At 44.2% G+C, this 7,245-nt stretch overlaps 1 pseudogene across 1 annotated transcript; it reads right to left on the reverse strand.

The window, feature by feature from the left end:
* Positions 1-1,193: 1,193 nt before the first annotated feature.
* Positions 1,194-5,899, reverse strand: LOC308356876 (carbonyl reductase [NADPH] 1-like; annotated as a pseudogene). Its single transcript has 3 exons — positions 5,613-5,899; positions 4,943-5,050; positions 1,194-1,678 (listed from the first exon to the last, which is right to left on the reverse strand). The product of its transcript is annotated as a carbonyl reductase [NADPH] 1-like (transcript).
* Positions 5,900-7,245: the final 1,346 nt, after the last annotated feature.

Below are 7,245 nucleotides of genomic sequence, written 5' to 3' on the forward strand. Positions count from 1 at the left end.
TGTTCTTGTTCTTTCTTTTATTAATGTATTGTATCACATAGATTGATTTGCGGTTGTTGAACCAAACTTGCAGCCCAGGAAGAAATCCCACTTGGTCATGGTGAATAATCCTTTTAATGTACTGTTGGATCCTATTGGCTAGTATTTTGGTGAGAATTTTTGCATCCATATTCATGAAGGATATTGGTTTGTAATTCTCCTTTTTGATGGGGTCTTTGTCTGGTTTGGGGATCAAGGTAATGCTGGCCTCATCAAATGAGTTTGGAAGTTTTCCTTCCATTTCTATTTTTTGAAACAGTTTCAGGAGAATAGGTATTAATTCTTATTTAAATGTTCAGTAGAATTCCCTGGGAAGCTCTCTGGCCCTGGGCTCTTGTTTTTTGGGAGATTTTTGATGACTGCTTCAATCTCCCCACTGGTTATGGGTCTGTTCAGGTTTTTCGTTTCTTCCTGGTTCAGTTTTGGTAGTTTCTATGTCTCTAGGAATGCATCCATTTCTTCCAGATTGTCACATTTGCTGGTGTATAGTTCCCATAATATGTTCCTGTAATTATTTATATCTCTTTGGTGTTGGTTGTGATCTCTCCTCTTTCATTCATGATTTTATTTATTTGCGTCCTTTCTCTTTTCTTTTTGATAAGTCTGGCCAGGATAGACAGAGGTTATATATTCTTCATGGGGTTGCCATGTCATAGTAGAGGCTGATAAAGTATGCTGGCCAGGGAAATCCAGCCCCATTCATGGGTTGATATATCATCTGTGTTGACTTTGAAGCTACAACAGTAGACTTGAGTAGGTCTGCAGAGACCATTGGCCTGCAAAGGCAAAAAATACTTACTATCTGGCTCTTTCACTAATGTTTACCAGCTCTGAGTTAAACTGTCCTTTTCTTGACCCACCTCAGGGTCTGTTCCTTGAACTTAGTGTACTAAATTGTGATTTTTGGGATGGTTGCCATGTAAACACTGCAGACATGGACATTTACTTAGAATTGTTTATTTGTTCTGTAATGTCCATTAATTATTGTCATCAATTCTACTTTTTCTCCTCTCATATCACAGAAGAAATCACAAGAAACTTCACAGAGTTAGTAGCCAATTCAATGTGAATACTCGGTAGGGATAGTGATTCTTTTTTTGTTTCTGTTTTTTTGATAAGGATATTGTTGATGGTATAACAGTTGCTTTGGTCAGTCATGGTGGGATTTGAGATGGGAGCCATGAAGGTAACTGATAGAGGGGTCCCCATTGTTCAACTTTCTTCTCCATAACAAACTCCCCATGAGGCTCCTCAGAATCTGAGGGCAAAAGGGCCAAGAAGACAGGGGTCTCTGCTCCTTCTTCTGGGCTTTTAGTGGCTTTACGTCCTGCCATGTCTGTTCTCACCCACCCCGGGCAGCAGGCGTCCAGGAGGATCTTGTCCCCTTTCCTCTGCTCACTCAGGTTCCTGGCATGGATTCTGGAGAGGACCATGACGCTGATTTTTGTCACTCCATAGGCAGTATCAGGCCAGCCCTCCTTCCTATGCACACCTTTCTTCGTGTCTTCCACGAACTTGTTCATGAGCCCCACCAGCTCCTCCTCTGTGATGGTCTCAATTATAAACTTCTGCTGCAGTTCTGGGCTACACTTTTCAAGGGCTATGAGGCTTATTATGCTAGACACATTCACCACTCTGCCTAAAATAGAACACAAAGCATCACAAAGAATGGCATGCATGAGGATGATGAAATCCAAGATTGCTAGTATTTTGTCCATTTGGGAGACAATTATCAGTTTGCTATCACTATTAATGATGACTGCCTCTGTAACTGAAGGACATGATACAGTTTTGAACTTGTTTTACCCATAATGTCTCCGATGATGTCAGAGAAATGATCTAATGGGACTGAGCTGTGCCCAGATGTTCTGTAAAGAAAGGAATGTGGCTTATAGAGGAACATGCTAAGCAGAGTGGTAGGAGGTACTCTGTAGTCGTGAGTAGAAAGCAATTTTTCCTCATTGGTCCTCTTTGGGACCATCTGTCGATCTTATGGTGACTTGGACAGTGCTCTATGAATCAGTGTCTACTGAACAACAAAGAGCTGATGACTTAACTGAGGGCCCCTTGAAGGTGTACAGACTGCATCAGGTTTGGTATGCTCTGGGTAGGTAAAAATGAATCACCTCAGTGGGCTGAACTGCATACAGGTTTTCTCCCTGTTGGGGTTTTTATTGGCTCAGAAGGCATGACTAATGTCCTGGCAATATGGTCATGGAACGGAGCCATGGAAAACGAATCTGTTAAATGGATACTATTAAAGAAATGATGTTGGTGCTACAACATGCATGAACCCTGACAGCAATATTCAAAATTAAAAAGCCAGTCACAAAAGACCACTCATTATGTGATTCTCCGTCTGGAAAAGGAAATGTAGGGAGAGAGTATAGATTGGTGGTTGCTTGGGGTAGGGGGAATGAGGGCACAGAGGGCTGATAGCTAAGGGCCCAGGATCTCCCTGGGCTGATGACAGTGCACTAATCTTGAAGAAATGATGGTTCCACAACCTGGCCCCTTACTAAAATCCACCGAGCTGGATACCTGTAATGGGTGAAGTGTAGGATATGTGAATTGTATCTCAACAAAGCTGTTAAAAGTGTAAAGAATTGACACAGTTCTCACTAACTTTTTTTGAAAATATACTCTTTTTTGAAAATATAGTTCGTATGTATAGAAATGAACTTATATTGGCACGTATGAGTAATTGTTTACAGTCTTTATATTTAAATGGGTATATATTTTTAATATCTTTTTGAAAATAAATCTATAGTATAATTTAAAGGGCATACAAAGACAATAGTTTATCACTTTAGAGAATGTATCCTTTAAATTCAAGATTATGAATTTAGGGGAAAGGGAAGGAAAATCCGTGGAATGTGAGATGGGGTATATATGGCCTAGATATTGATTGTCTGGTTACAATCAATGGTGGGCACCTTATTGTTGTACATTCTTTTTTTGTGGCTCAATTATTTCAGTAAAACTTTCTTTTTTGAAGAAAGAATTTAAAAAGAAGAAGAGTCAATATCTGCTCTCCCGCATAGTCCTTAGGCTCACAATTCTCTTTCATTTTGTCCTTCCATGCCAAAAAAACCAGAGCAAACAAGGGCTCTGAAGTGTGTTCTGCACCAACAGAGGACTGGTGAAGTCATTCAAGATTGTCCTTCATGTCTTGGGTTGTGAAGTATGGGAGAGAAGGGACAGTATTTGCTTTTGGTTATCCTAGCCAGGATTTCTCCCAAATAGTGTTCCCAAAGAGAGTAACGTTCTGGTAACATGGCTGCAGTGGCTGACATCCTCCCAAACAATGGAAGAACTCCTCCAAAGGCAAGAAAACCCTGCTTCCACGCTGAGAATGTAGCTTGCATTTCCTTATCCATGAAGTCCAGTTTCCCTGAGGCAAGAAGAATTGTTTGATTAGAGCCTGCCTTAGCAAATGCAGAAGAGCACTCCCTCCTCATTCTGGTCCAAGGCCAACACACAGCAAGCACCAACACTACTCTGTAGGTGAGAAGAATTTCTCAGCCAGAAGTCATTTTTGCCTTCTGATGGAATACCTGTAGGATGTGTGGTGGCACAAAGAACTCCATCCCACTCAAGTGTTGTGGTGAATAAAGGAGTAGGGTGACATCTGAGAGCTGCCCTTTGAGATGTCAGTGAAGCCAGTGAATGTTAGAAGAAGTTGTAGAGCTTTCCAGAAGAGGAATTGGGGGCAGAACCGAGACTCAACTGTACCCGCATGTTTTTAATTCAAGCCAGAATTTTAATCTTCCTAAAAGTATCAGCTTCCCTCTTTTTTTTTTTTTAAAGATTTTTATTTATTTATTTGACAGAGAGAGATCACAAGTAGGCAGAGAGGCAGGCAGAGAGAGAGGGAGAAGCAGGCTCTCTGCGAAGCAGGGAGCCTGATGTGGGGCTTGATCCCAGGACCCTGGGATCATGACCTGAGCTGAAGGCAGAGGCTTTAACCCACTGAGCCACCCAGGCACCCCCCTCAGCTTCCCTCTTAATGAGTGTAGTAAAAAAATCACGTTCTCATGGGGTTAAGTCTTATAGTAGTTGACAACCAAGGAATTATGGCAGTTTGTTTTGTGCAGAGCATTGAACAAGGGGAAGGGGAGTCGATGGGCCTGGAGTTGGGCAGGTCTGATGACAGAGATGCCTACAAGTGATGCTCAGGCTTGGGCTTTGCTTCTGAAGATCTTTTGGGAGTAAGGGAGCCCTCAGGGAGCACAGAGAATGCTCAGAGAGGAAAAGACTGAAGAAGCAGGGTGTCTTAGGAAGGTTGAAATAATCCAGAAATGACAGCTGAGTGTGTGATGGGGTTTGTGACCAGGTTGTGTGTGGGAGATGATAAGTGTTTTGGAAATGTAGATGTTTAGATAGTGGTGTAGGATGGGTGCTGGAGGGGAGGGATTTGGGGAGGGGCGGAGGGCACCCTGAGGAGAAGGAGAGGCAGGAAGGGAACTATGTGTGTCTGGAACTCTGGGATTGTTTTAGGTAGGTGACAGATATTAGCGGGACCTGAGAAGTTTGGAGAGTGTGGAGTCCACTAGTCTGAATAAAATCCCTAGGAGAGATGGAGAGGGAGAAGAAAGTGTTCATAAAGGAATCCTCGGGGATCTTCTCTTGTGAGTGGCACTGAGGGAGTAAAAGATCTCTCTGAGGAGTTTTTTGAATGATGACTCGAAGGATAAGACAGAGCCAGCTGTGAAGGACCAGTGAGACAGAGGACACTGCTGACTGTAAATCCTGAGGCAGAGGTACACCTGTCCAGGTGTACACAGTAATCAGGTGGGTGTGGCTGAGCAGGGAGAGGAGCCAGCATCTGTAGATGAGGCCAGAGAGGCAGGGGCCAGTTCATTCCCGAAACACCATAGCTTGGGGCCCTCATCAGGCTCACCTTGGGGTCTCATCAGAGGCAGGAGTTCTGTGCACACATCTCGGGTACCAAAGAAGTTTGTTTTCATGGTCACTTCTGCTTGAATATGAAAGGGTGTGGGATCACCAGCTGTTAGGGGAAGAGGACAACAGATTAAGAAGTAATAGCCATCTGAGAACATTCCATGAGTGACAGTAACATTTGTTTCTTTCTACATGTAATCTGGTGAATTCTCATTAAGATCTGCATTAGTGAACTCTATTTTCCCAGTGTGTCATATCTGCTGTGTTAATGCTGTGTAGCTTGGTAAGTTGGTATCATTCTAGGAGGCTAAGGGAAGTGTGCCCAGTGGGATTTCTGTGTATGTCTCTTTGTAATTTGTGTTTATTACAAAATAGGCTAAACATGTACTGAATGGCTCTGGTCCAAACCGAATGAAGCTTGCAAAAATCTCTATCAGGTCCCTGAGATTAATACATGGCAATACCATGGTTCTTTAGCTTTAAAGGCTTGCAACCCCCAGAGGCTTCTTTTCTCCCTGTGCCTCCAGTCTGGATTCTTCCCCTAGGGAGGCCCTTCTAGATCCTACTGGAGCTTTAAGCCCTCCAGTAACATTCAGAGACCATACCCAGCCCACACTGGAAGGTCCTGTAAGAGAGGTTTCCAGCCCTAAGTGCTCCTGTGTTCTTACCCTTGAATGCGATGCCTGCATTGTTGACCAGCATGTCTAGGCCCCTGTAATCCTTGAATTTTAGTCCAACCCCAACCATTGTGTCACGAATTGACGCAGGGCATGGATGCTCTGCAGGTCGTTGATGTCCAGACGGTGGAAGCAGGGATTCAGGCCCTTGGTCTGGAGGTGTTTCCTGCCACCTGGCCCTGTGCCTCATCCCGTGCCATGAGCACCACATCCCCTGAGAACTGCTGGCACAGGTCCTGCACAAAGGTAAAGCCAATGCCCTTGTTGGCCCCTGTTACCAGTGCCCATCATGGGGACAATGACGTGGCTGCATGGAGAGCAAGCAGTGCCCTTGTGGTGAGCCAATTTGCTGTGGGTCTATCACTGTCAGAGATGCCAGTAGAAGTGTATTCTAGGTTGTAGCACTGTATGTCCAAGGCCCCGCCTCTGTCCCCCCATTGAAGGAGGGGCCAAATGTTTTAGAAGTTTTCCTAATAACACTATATCAGGTTTGTCCCTCCCTGCACTCTCAGCCCAACCTAGACTCCACCCTCTTAGGGTCCCTCCTCTGAGGTAAACAATGGTTGGGGTTGGACTAAAATTCTCACCAAAGAAAGGTGGTTGGTGATGGTCATAAGGGACTAGAGATTCACGGTGGCTGACCTAAAATAATTTTGGGGAAACCTCAAAAGGAATAAAAGGAGTAGATAGATTGTCTTGGGAATGAGTCCATCCTCTGCAGAATTGGAATAGTTGGATTCTTCCAAAATGCAGTGAAATATCTGGCATAGGGAAAGTGCTTCTGAAGCTACAGGTCCCCTTCCTTTCTTAGGAGAGACTCAAGAGGGAGAACTAGAGAATTCGATACTGTTCTGAGACTTGGTTGTGGGCAGGGGATGTTTGTGAAGCCACCATGGACCAAGGTATGATTGGAATGATTAATTTAATGGTTACATAATTCCATCTGGCTAAAGTGCCTACTTTTTGGTTGAGTTTAAGTCACAGTTAAAAGTATTTTATATAATTGGGTGTTTTAAAATATCAAGGAAAAAAAGACCTATGTGACCTTAGAGTATTTTGGCAAATTTGCAGCGGAGATCCTATGTCTTCTTGTAGACATTCATATTCTTCATTTGTCAGGTTAGAAATGCAAATAAGGGGATGCAAAGATGGCAGAGGAGTAGGGAACTCCATTTCAGGTGGTACCCTGAATTGAACTGGATACCTACCAGACTATTCTGAACACCTATGAAATCAGCCCGTGATGTAAGAAGATATATCTGGATCTCTACAAACAGAATATCTCAGGCAGTTGGTCTAGAGGTACGATGCAGGGAGCAGTGATTCTGCTGGCAGATTTGGGAAGATAAACAGAAGGGGGAGGGAGCCCCTGGGATTCTGTTCTGCTGGAGCTCAAAAGTCTCCCATGCTGGGGAACAGGCACAGACTTGCGGACTGGTAGCAGCAGGGAAAGTACTTTAGGACACTCCCCCTCCCACCCCCAATACTGAAACCTGGAGTTTCTGGGAAATGAACGTGAACTGGGGATGGCTGGTGGTTTTAGAAGCACAAAGGGGAGCAATGTGCCTGGACCTGGAAGCAAGGGCTGGAAGTGCTGCTGTGGGGGTGCACAACCCAGGGCCCT

The sequence above is a fragment of the Martes martes genome (genome assembly GCF_963455335.1).
Source record: "Martes martes genome assembly, chromosome: 1".
NCBI lineage: Eukaryota > Metazoa > Chordata > Mammalia > Carnivora > Mustelidae > Martes > Martes martes.